This window comes from Plectropomus leopardus, chromosome 7, assembly GCF_026936395.1.
Source record: "Plectropomus leopardus strain MGB_pleo_1.0 chromosome 7, ASM2693639v1, whole genome shotgun sequence".
Taxonomy (NCBI): Eukaryota; Metazoa; Chordata; class Actinopteri; order Perciformes; family Serranidae; genus Plectropomus; species Plectropomus leopardus.
In genome coordinates this window covers 17,906,822-17,919,461 of record NC_142182.1, presented here as the reverse complement: position 1 = coordinate 17,919,461, position 12,640 = coordinate 17,906,822, and the positions used below count along the sequence as shown (strand labels likewise).

Genomic DNA, 12,640 nt, shown 5'->3' with positions numbered 1-12,640 from the left:
AAGCCCATCCAAGTTTATTTTCAGGGTCACTCTTTATAGGGTGCTGTCTTTTATGGGTAATTGTGTTTTTTACAGAAGCTCAAGTTGATTGCTTTTGCAAATGGGATGACAGAAATTCAATCTAAGTACAATTTTTTGTAAGATAACAGCCTACGGAGGGAAATTGAATGATGGAATCTTGTAATACTGTCTGAACATGAAGAGCAGAGTGTGTTATTGAAGACATACATTATAATCTGTGTTTGATTTTATGTTGATTGATTTGCAAGGAGGGGAATATTTATATGCAGTGAAACATTGTATGTCACTGTCTTTGTCACTTCTTTTAAAGTGACTTTTTAATGAGAGTTTTCGTGTGTTGGACGTTAGAGTCATGATCATTTTTTATGTTTGGCATCTGTGCTTCTCTTGTCTCAGCAACGAGCTGGTGTATTACTCATCATGAGCCTTTTTTTTTTGAAAATAATGCCCACGCTTAAACTTTTTCACTGAGAATATAATCACTCATGACGACTGGTTGTGGATTGCTTGTTTTCTCTGAGGGTGGATGATTTTCAAAGGCTTTACATCTATCTATGCACAATGTTTGTACACATGTTGCAAATACATTGGACAATAAGTCTGCCTGCAAGCTATGTGTACTCTCTATGTTAAACAGTAGATGCAGAGAGGCTATTGATTAAAAGTGATGCAACTCAGGATCAAATTTGTCTGTTACACCTCCGCTAACTAAAAGACAGCGTGACTACTTTCTTACATCAAGCCCCTCTCCCTGAAGGGCAGGCCTGAGGTCCGGTTTCACAGAGTGCATGGGTACGAAGGGGGATGGTGGGGTCGGGACAAGAATAGATCAGAACAGCCTTTCGTCCCAAATGTCTGCTCCTCCCTCTATCCTTCCATCGCCAAGTGTTTCCAACATATCAGGGTCATCTCTATGCAAAGTAGTTTCTTCTCCCCAAGATGCATGTTGGCATGATTCTGAACTATTTTTGAAGATCTTTCATGTTGAGCTCTCTTTCCTGTCATCTCTCAGCTACCCACCCAGCATCATTCTCTGCGCTTTTTCTTTCCCTTCTTCCACCTGCCCTCTTTTTTCACACCTTCCTCCACTGCTCGTCTTCTCTCTGTCTTCTTTGCATCCTTCTGTTGTTGTTTCATCTGCTCCCGCCTCTTCTCTTCATTCTCTTCCTTCCCTGAACTTCTCCATTCAGAAAGGACATCTGAGACTGAAGTACATGTGTCATCTATGATCCTGCTGACTGCCTGCCAACACCTGTTCCCTACTTACTGACACACACACACACACACACACACACACACACACACACAGAGGAGTAACACAAACTGAAAGAAAAGATCAAATTGAGGATTGCCTTTCACTTATTTGTGAAAATGCTGCTGCTCATTCCTTTATCTGTTTTGTCAGCCTTACACCAAACATGTTTTCAAGCAGTGTCACTGTTGCAGACACATTTTCAATGTTGGAATATAAATCAGGAGAGTTTTATATCAGCTGGTGTGGGATCTTGGTCCCTTGGCATGAGGTCTTTTTTTGTCTTGACATTTCAACAAATATGTTATTATTATCTTAAGTTTTTTTTAGTTTTTTTGTAAATATTGCCAACAACCAATAGCTGTGCTCTCGCCAGCACCAAACAGGAAACAGCGAATAAGATAGATAGTACACAACTCCTGGGAAGAATGTGAAGATGTCTTGGTTCTCTTGGACTGTGAAAAAGGAAGAGAAACAGTGAAGTCTGTTTAATTCTGCATGTATCATATGTGACAGTCTTTAGATGTGACAGGGTGTCGGACTTCAGTCTTTTAAAAGGCTTTTTTTAAAAGGTTTTCCAGTGTATGGTAGGCGTTACATTGTTGTTAATGATTGCGCCGACTTCCTGTTCTGGTTTCCTTTTTGCATAGTTGTGAAGGCATCTCTGGCCATGTGTGTATTGCAGTTCGTGTTTTCCATATTTTAGTAATTTAAGTCTGCTGAGTTCTGTTCTGTATATCACCTGAGGCTGCTCATTGTGCTGCTGACTGAATCTGGCATGCTGCCTTGATTCATGTGGGGTCCAACCAAGCTTTTCTCTGCAAAATATAGCTGGCTTTGCATTGTTGCAGTGATCCTAAATGCTTTGACATAAGCTGAATACGCTTAAAAGAATCATGTTCGGGCCTTTTTCACATTGTGTTTGCCTGCTGATCTGCTTTTATACCTGTTCATTGTTGTTTCCATCCATGCAACATTTACATAATGCTTTCCTCAACAAAGTGTAGGTGTGTACCGTTGCTGCCAGGAAACAATGTTGCAGCCCTTTCTGATATATGCAGGGAAATGGGAAAAATGAACAGCTGAAGCCTTGTTAGCATGATAGAAAGGAGTTTGGTCCACAAGGAAGCAAACAAGGAGCACGCCTCTTCCACAAATTAAGGAAAGAAATGCGTTGCATCAAGTTAGGGGTTGTTGTTGTATTGCTTTATTCCCATGCATCAGTGACTTGTCTCATCTACACTGTTTTCTTGTTAGCAATGCATGAAAACCAGTTATGATGTTGTCATGATATGTGAACAAGAATGCTCTATTTCTGTAAGCATGTATTGCTCTCTGACTCTCACGTGTACAATACCACAGTCTGACCGGAGCTGATTTCAGACCGCCGTTTCAGATTGGATAAAACTCATCTCACATAATGTACCTCTCAACGCTATACTGTTCGTACCACATATAGCTTTGGTTGTTGCTGATGTTCACGTTGAAGTGGTTTAACGTTATAAATTATGCACACCCATTTACCCTTTCTTGACCACAGTCTAAAATCTATAACACTCTTCTAAGGAAGTACATACACCACCTACTCTTAGGACAAGCATCAACACACGTGAACACGCTGAAGTGCAGCTTTTGTGTTTTCAAATGCTGCCTTTTCATTTAAGTGGAAGCTCAGGAAAATCAACATGATTGGACTGAAATATATAATTTTCTAGCAGGGTCACCTTCTTTATCATTAATGAATCTGAGTGGGTATGGATTGGGCGAATGATTTTTTTTCTTCGTGTGTTTGTGTGTGTGTGTGTGCATGATGTAATACTTTACTTAAGGTTGCTGCCTTAATCTGGTGATGGTGCTGTAGCATGAAAGATAGGCAAGAACAGAGGCTGTGTGTGAATGCCTGTCAGCATTGTTACAGAGTCTATAATAACTTAAATAAAATGCTTCACATCATCACCAGTAAGGTAAAACTCCATCAGTATGTTGGGAATGTAACAGTGGAAATGTGTTCCAAAATTCAGTGGTGAAAAAATGTTCAAATTTAATTAGCAGTAGGGAAAGAGATATCATCTCTAAAGAATATTTATGATCCAAGAAACCAAATGAAAGTACAACTTGGATGACTCATACATTAAAGCTGGAGCCTGTGTGCTGTATCTGCAGAGTCTTTGTAATGGTCTCTACACTGAGCTGACTCAGAGTTATGACTTTGCAGTGACTTCCAGTGGCTGCCCCCCGGTGCCACTTTAACAGTTCTGGCCCTATGATACAGGGATTTGGAGGCTGATAGGGGGGCAAGGGGAGAGATAATGTTCAAAGACAAATGTGACCTCAGGCTAGGTGTCAGGCTTGGTAAAATGAAAGTGGGGAGTAACTTTGAACAAAGTGAAAGTAGAGAATGCAAGGACTGGGGAAACAGAGTGAAGGCAAATGAGGAAGCTCTTAATCCATCCACTATTCTGTGAATTATTGAAGTTTAAGCAATATTATTTATGAGTAGAGATGACTTAAGCAGCCACAAGTTCACTTGAAATGAAACAAAAAGTGGAACAACATCCTCCTCTACTGGTTAGAGTGGGTAAATCACAGACTTTTTAACACATTTGATTTCAGCTCTTAATGTATTTTTTATTTGTTACCCGTGCATTCAGTTTTTATCTTTTAAACAGCCAAGGCTTTCGCCTGCAACACAACCTTGTGAATCGCAAAGCAAAGAGCCACAATTGCTGTTTAACATCCCGTTTGTGGCAGCCAGTGAGAGCTCACCAGACCATAAACAGAAGGAGAGATGGGACTCTTGATAGCTGGTGTTGACCCTGCGGTCATCCTTAAAAACCGTTAGCACTCAAGTGGTGAAAGCAATTTCAATTCGCTCCAGATAACCTCCTCGAGAGAGAGAGGTTAGACAGGGGAGACACTGGACACGTGATAGGAATTGTTTAAATGATGTGTGCGTGGTTGATGTGATTCATTGTCCTACCTTTCAGTGTACTTTTATTTACCTAGGCTAGAAGAAATCACAATTTTACAGCAATTTATTGCCTCATAAATTGACACCATAACTGTTATATACAACCACAGGTCTCTGCTGTTCTGCACTGAGCAATGCTTACTAACTTGAGTCATTCAGACTGTCTTATTGCCGAAAATTAAGTAAGGACAAATCACTTGATTTGGAGTATACTCTTAAAACATATTACCAAATCAACAGATGACACATAACTACTGCTTGGGGCTGAGTGCTTTTTCTATCAAAGACAACTTGAAGGGGAGAGGAAGCTGAATTATTCATTTTTTCACTTCCAACTCTCATATTTTACCAGGCAGCACCCAAACTTGAACCTTTAACTTCCCAGTCCTTTTGACTGCATTTTAAGACAAAAATCTAAGTAAAACTTTAATGACTGCCTTGTCTGTGTGTGTGTGTGTGTGTGTGTGTGTGTGTGTGTGTGTGTGTGTGTGTGTGTGTGTGTGTGTGTGTGCGCGCGCGTGTGTGCGTGTGAGAGAGAGAGAGAGAATGGTCCATCTTTTCTGCTTTCAGATAGCCTATGTGTGTTGCGTTTGTTTCTAACTTTGACCCCATAAACTGTCACAGTAGCATAATTACTGAATGGTGCAGTGCAGAGTATGATGACTCTGCCACTCACCCTTATCTGCAATACCCAGGCAGCAGTGCAGCAGGACGAATCAGGTGTAACAAACACAAGCACATGCACACACACACAAACACAAAGACAGACACTGTGCAACCCCACCAATTGCATTTACATATCCTACAACACACAGAAAAGTGTTCCGCTTACCTCCAACGTCAAGTGCGTTTAATTAAAGCCCTGATAACAGAAAAGTTTAATTAGCAAGTCAAATGAAGACAGGTAGGTGAGAGGTGCTTTATTAGCAGTTGAGCATATTGGATTACTTGGGCAGAATGTTAAAAGAAAAAAAAAGAAAAAATAATATTACATGCCTCAGAGGGACTGTTCAAAAAGACATTTTTTTGCTTGTAAGTTTTCACAGAAATTCACAGAAAAGCCTCACTTTGAGAACATTTTCCTAAACCAAAGATAAGTTTTGTAATTACCTTGTGGATGTTGTAAGCTGTTTTTCCAGTCATTGTTGTGCTTCGTGTGTCTCTTAAGTGTGTGATACATTTGGCAGTAGGAGCTGTGGCAGGTTGGGGGATATTAAAATAAAGAAAACTGAGTAGCAACTCTGGCTTTTGTCTGATAGCTGAGGCGGCTCTGTGGTCCTCAGGGGGCTGTTTGTTGCTCTCATGTCCTGAAATAAATTATATAACCCGGGGAGTACTTCTAATATTCTCCAAAGGGTGCGTGTGTGTCTGTTGTACATAATATTATACACAAACCAAAATGAATCATGGCTGAATTCCTTTTAGTTTTGGGGTTCTGGTATTGTACATGCTGACTCATGGCTTACTGGGACACCTGAGTGTAACAGTGCAATCATTAGTTTAACAGCAATACTTCATCCACAAAATAACAATTTGTCATTCAATTACTCACCACTTGTAATGTTGAATTGGAGAAGAAAGCTATTTTTTTCTCGCATGCTTCTACGGTGAACAAACAATCCAAAACTAGAGAGAATACTTGATGAATTGAAGTCATTGGGGTCCATGTTTAACAAAAGCAAAATTATATTAAGACATCTGTTTACCAACTCTCTCATAACTGGTGCAGTATAATCCAGGTGTCATTTATCCAGTCACATGCTTAATACTTCTCAGACACAGCATGCACTGCCAGTGTGCACAACTGTATACAGAGGTGCTATAAATAGTTTTAGCAAAAGTGCCTGTGTTTAGGAAGTACTGAGCATACAACTGCATAAATGAGATGTCAGTTAAACTACATCAGTTGTGTTTGAGTTTGTTAACGGAGGTTTTGACATAGTTTCGCTATTTTTAAATGTAGTTCCCCTTTACTTGAGTGAATCAAGTTTTGGTTGTTTTTTTTACACTTTTGTGATTTTTTTGTTCACTGTGGCGGCATTTGAGAAAAATGTTTTCTTCACAAATTCAACATAATACTGGGTGAGTAACTGATACACAAATGGTTATTTTGTGGGTGAAGTATTCCTTTAATAACATGCGCTTTTACCTATATATCAAGGAACCTCAGTACCTCCTTAGTAAAATTTCATACTCAAAATTTTCATCTATGCTTTAATTCAATTTTCCCCTAACTAATTTGGTCTATCATATCTAAGTGTCTAATCTTTGACTGTGTATTATTGCTTTTGCATTTGATGAATTTTTTGCTGCCCAGTTTTAAATCTCTGATGACAAATCTTCCTACAAGCACATACATTCAATGATTACACAACTTTTGATAATAAATTAACTTTGACTTTGAAAGCAAAACGAATGTTTCACAAGTTTATTTTTAAAGTCTTTCCATACCAATTGTAATGATACAATACAATATACTTTATTGTTCCTGTAGGGAAATTTGTTCTGGACTCTCATATTAGACCTCTTCTCAGGGCTGTGTGGGTTTAAACACACTGCTTGATTGACATCTCCATCCACTCCTCTGTTAGCTTTATGGTGCTTGATAGGGAGGAAAAACTACTTTCAACCTGAGTCCAATCAGTCAAAATAAAGGAAAACATCTACACTTAGTCAGTTTCATAAGGGAGACATCAGCCCAAATATCCCTTTCTTATTTCAGAATATGATGTAATGGAGATACTTCTTATCAGATCCAGCTGGTCAAGGAAATCAAACCGAATAGAAACTTGCTCTTGACTCTCTAATCTAAAACTTGATATTGATAAAAATTTCTTAGCCCTCTTAGCTCTTTGAGGGTCTGCCCCGCAACCTTGTGGTTATTTATGGATGTGGGTTAGTAATTCATGAACTTGTCTTTGACCTCGCTGAACTGATTGTGTCATTCGGGACATTGTGTTGCCTCATTAGACCAGCACTAGAGAGAAGACCTGACAAACAGACACCATCTATCACCATCCATCTCCGCCATATAACCCGACAGGTGTGTGTGTGTGTGTGTGTGTGTGTGTGTGTGTGTGTGTGTGTGTGTGTGTGTGTGTGTGTGTGTGTGTGTGTGTGTGTGTGTGTGTGTGTGTGTGTGTGTGTGTGTGTGTGTATAGACACTGGGTGTGAAAGTATGTGTCCCCATCTGTTGTGTGTGTACTGTTTTTTAGTGTGTGTGAGGGAGGGAGTCTCAGGGCATCTGTTTTAGTGTGTACCAGATTGTGTGCATGTGTGCGCGTGCATGCGTGCATGTGCATGTCTGACATGTTGATAAAGACATCCATACATCAGACTGACCAGATGCCTGCTTACTGAACATGAAGTCAATACCATCCGAGTGCCAATGAAAGACTATCCTCAGCCTGTTCACTGTTGCAGAGCTGCCAGTTAGTATCAATATGTAAAGCTTTATGCATAAAACATGATGCTATAATATCTGACAAGTTTTCTGATACTGACTAAAGCTTAAAGTAACCAGGTTTGTTGAGACTCAAAAATAATTTTCTCTAAATAAAAATCTCTTGCTGAGCATACACATGTAGCTCTGTGAAAATTACTGGGGCTGCAACCATGATTATTTTCATTAGCAATTCATTGATTATTAATTAGAAGTCTTTCTCATCCCTTTAATGTTGTTTCTCAACAGAGCAGGCAGCCACAAATGAGAACATGATTGATTATTGTTAAGGTGGAAATCCAGTATTGCTAGTTACAGTGCATTAGCATGTTGAATAGGGTTTTAACGACACTTGTTTGAGCCTGTAATTTCACTCTGTGTACCCACTGGGGATTAGGGATGGGAATTTATATGATGTTATTGATACCAGTGCCATTATCGATTCTGCTTGTAGATCTAATTCCTTATTGAGTCCCTTCTTGATTCCTTGACAATTTTCTATCTGGAAAAAAGTGGGCCTTTACAGGCTTTTTAGCATCAACTGTTTTATTACTTGAGTCTAAAAACTGGCATACATGAAATGAGAGAAGCATTCATTTAAATTTAGGCATTTTTTGTCAAAGAAAAAATCTGCTTAGCCAGCCTATGTGGCTCTAATATTGTTATGACATAGGAGAGAAAAAGCAAGAGAGACATAAACAGAGAGACTGTCTGATCACCTAGCCCAGTGTTACTCTGAAGACTCGCCATTCAAAAAGGGAAACTGCATGACTATCTTGATGTTTATTAGTCAGTACGCCCATTAACAACACAATCCAATGCTGAAAGAACAAACCATATTTACCATGCACCAGTGAACAATAGCACCACCAGGAAACGTTTCTGCTATAGAGCTCAATTGCTAAAGAAAAACTGCCTTACTTTTTATAACAAGTTTGTTTCAATCTCATGCATTCTTGACTTTAGCCCTTTGTATACTTTCCGCACTTCTCTTTCCTTTCTGTTGTGCTGAGCTGAACTGCCAATCAGAGTAATTTCATTTGTGACGGGCTCCACTGTTGCCAAATCCAATTCAACATACTGTAAAAAAGGAGACAAGGGTCGACACTGAGAACGTCACATTAAACACAGTTTAAAACGTATATTTTATTTCCAAATGTAATAGGATAGTTCCATGTACCATTCAGTTTGTAATGCATACTGAACCAAAAGCCACGAACCAAACGGTTCAATGCCAATATTTGTATTGTCACACCCCTAGTAGCACATGCAACATAAATGTCATGTTTTTTAAATGAAGCCATGCTTTGGAGCATTGCTCCCTCCCTGCCATGACCACTTCTTGTTGCAAGTTTCCAGCAGCATATGCATGAGTTTGACATTCTCAGACGAACATGCCACCATTAATAAAAGGAAATTATAAGCACATAGGAATATGATTTTCTGATAGATCGGACACTTTGGAACCAGTTCCCGATTCCCATCTCCACTGGGGCGGCACCTTTTCAGGTGATGGAGAATTGCCATCCTGTTTTGGTTTGGCCTGGCTGAAGGTATAATATGAAATTGCGTCATTTTTGCTTTTTTTTGCAGCTGTCAGCTGTTTTCTAACATGTGGAGGGGAAAATAAAATCACTGTCGCTTAGTTCTCCTTGGCCAGATTTTTTTCCTTCCCCTTTTCTCCTCACAGTTGATAGCCTCTTTGTTCTTGCTAGCTGTTGTTACACTGTGGAGGCAAATTGCTGCCTTATCAGCTGCATTGTGGCCTGGCTGGCTCGATTACCAAAGCCACACACCCAGACGCATATTAAATAGGAATTCCCAAACTATATGACCCCTATCAGGGAAGTAATACAGTAAATCTGTTGTGGTTTCCTTGTCAGGCCAGCTGCTTACAAAACCACAGTAATACTCAATTGTCCATTGACTTCAGAGTTAATGCACATTAGTCCTTGACTCCACAATGTCAAGGAGGTGGCGTGATAAACACAGATCCCTGTGAGGTTTTAAGCTTGTTATTCCCTCATTGAGTTGAATTTAAACGAGATTGACTTCAACCTCTCGTCCTTCACTCTCTCACAGCTTCATTTGTCAGTGTGTTGCACCCTGATGATCAGACTTGATCAGAGGGTATACGATCAAACTTTTAAAAAAACCCTGGCTTGCTCATTAAGAGAAAACTTCTGTCTCACGCTCTGGCTCTCACACACAAACCAAAAGGCACAAATACATCTACTTCAAAGAAAAAGAAAGAAAATACGCTCTAAAACTATTTTTACTATTTGATTTTTATTCTTATTTAGCATAGTTTAGGGATGTCCCAATGAAGTTTTTTTGCCCTGATCCTGATCCAAGTCCTTTGATATCGAGTATCAACCAATACCAAGTATTTTTATATGGCTCTAGTTTCAATTCCACTTAGTGCAGCATTTAGAAATAACTCTCAAATCTATGTAGTGCAGCGTAATAAAGGTACAGAACACTATAAATAAGTAATACAAGCACAGTTCCTCTTTAAAGTAGTGTTATAGCTGAACTTTTCTGACATTTCCACAACAAATTCACAAAAGTCATAACAAACGCAAATCGGTTCAGTTTATTACAGCATTGTAGTAAAACTAGTTCACTAAAAAAGCAACAACAAAATTTAATTCCACTTAAAGTTGAGTGGCAGCCTAAGTTGAATTGCTTATTGGAGTAGTAGCATTACAATTAATTCCTGAATAATTTGCCACAAATCGCTCTCTGTTAACACCTGTGTGACGGTGTATTAAACAAAGGATTAGTTGGGGTGCTACTCAAAATAATTGACCCCAATCAATTTCATACTCACACAATTATATTTTCCTTTTTTTCAGTGTAAAACTGGCCAAGTATATACAATATACATTTTATATAGTCTAAGACAATTTAGTGACATGATTAAATCGACTTGCGTCAGTTAACCCTGCTTGTGTCACTGAGCTCATGAGTTTGCCAGCAGCTCGATTCCTTTAACTCAGACTTGCCATGAAATAAAAACACATCACCTCATAGAAAGTTTTCAAACTCTAAACTTTACTATAATTCCGGGATGATCCATTTTGCAGAGGAACAGGAACTTACAGATGTGTGTGGTAGAGGATGCAGCAGGGCGCCTGCGTTCCTGCTGTCCTAATTGGAGAGGTGATGCTGTGCCCTGGGCACTGTGCCATCCATGAGACACCAGACTTACGCAGACTTCTCTGACTTGTCTCCAACATGTCACACTGTGCTTCCTGAGAACGTCAGTGCCTGCAGGACTGCCCTCGAACCCAAACACACACACACACACACCCGCACACACACACACACACATATCTATAAGCGAGACCATGACAAACACCCAAAACTGGCTTGAAAAATACCTATGTCACTGAGAAACTAGGGTATCAGAAGAAGCAGAAATCCAGATGATAAGAGTCTGTCTAAGGCTCTTGCAGGCAGTTTCTCATGAATCATTGTGTAACTTTCACTGTTACTGAAAAGCAAACTGTTCCACCGATGCAAAGTGCTCAACAAGCAGCTCAGATAATTGACAGAATATCATTTGGACCAAGGAAAAAAAGGGAGACAAGCTCAAGAGGGCCATGATTAATAGATTTTAATCATCATTTCAGTTCAATCATGACTCAGTTTAACATGACTCTTATAGCACTACATTTTGCTGGACGCTCGACAATACTTCTATTATTTTATGTTTGACACTTTCATTTTTGCAAACAATAAAGCGAAATAAATGAAAATCTGCAAACCCTGCCTGTATGTCCTAATATGATCAATAATTGTCACATGATGGATTCTCTGTAGATATTAGGGTAGGGGAATAGTTAATTTGGGTGCACAGGTGTATATATGTTGGAATTTGGCTATACAGCCCTTCAGTAAACTTCAAACCAACAGCTAGCTCTGAGTAGCTAAGGTTTGCTACTACTACTCTGATGACTGTATTCATGTCTCGCACTGACTATCATAGGAAACCATGTCCCATTTCCCAAATGTAATTAACACCATGACACTGGAACAGTGGACACACTCAGTGATAAGCTTATGTCACAAGATGTGAAACTCACAGTAACACTGTGAGTTAGAGCACAGTCGCTCAGATTTTAAGTACTTGTAGCACAGGGGCTGCACCATATTGGATATTTTGCTGACATCCAATATGCTGATATATAACTCATTTGGCAGATAAACAGTACTTATATAGAAATATATACTTATTTACCCCATTTGATCAAGTTTCTTCTGCTGTGCTATTAACATCATATTATGCATACCATTATTATGATGGCCCACCAGCAGATGCAGACACAAAATACAATGCATTACAGTGTATATAATATTTATTCATTGTTCAAAATAAGAAAAATACTTCAGCTTAGGGGTGATGTTGTGTACATGTTAACTTTGTTGATTAAAAAATTAAAAAAAAAAAAATTAATTTGTGATATCGGCAGAAATCAGCACATTGGCCGATTCTGATATTTCATCTCAAAGCCAGTTTTTTACCATAACTGAAAAATTATTATGCTAAATTTAACAAAATTTTTACACAAATATCTACTCGGATGAAACAATGAATTGCTGACATTCTATTTCCAAAACGTCAAAGGTCAACTTTAACATGTAATTTTCTTCAAAAACACTTCTCAGGCCAATATTCAACACCGCTTTGCACGTAAACTATTGATTAAAAACCCTTCTGTTTTTGAGAATCGATACAGTATCAGAAAACATAATATCATCATACTCAAGTATAGGGATATTTTCTTGCCACTATCATTAAGGCTTTGCAAATATAAAGCGTACAGTAATTAGTGTGGACAGAAGGACGCTTTGCTGGTGTAAGAACAGCCATGCTCCAGCCTTCACTTCCCCTGCCGGGAAATGTGTTTTGATTATCTTACTGGAGCGAGTCCCATCAACTCTAACA

At 39.0% G+C, this 12,640-nt stretch overlaps 1 protein-coding gene across 3 annotated transcripts in view; it reads left to right on the top strand.

Annotated features, from left to right (window-relative positions):
• Positions 1–12,640, top strand: part of LOC121950741 (solute carrier family 66 member 2) — a 60,719-nt gene that overhangs the window by 6,271 nt on the left and 41,808 nt on the right. The window lies entirely within an intron of this gene.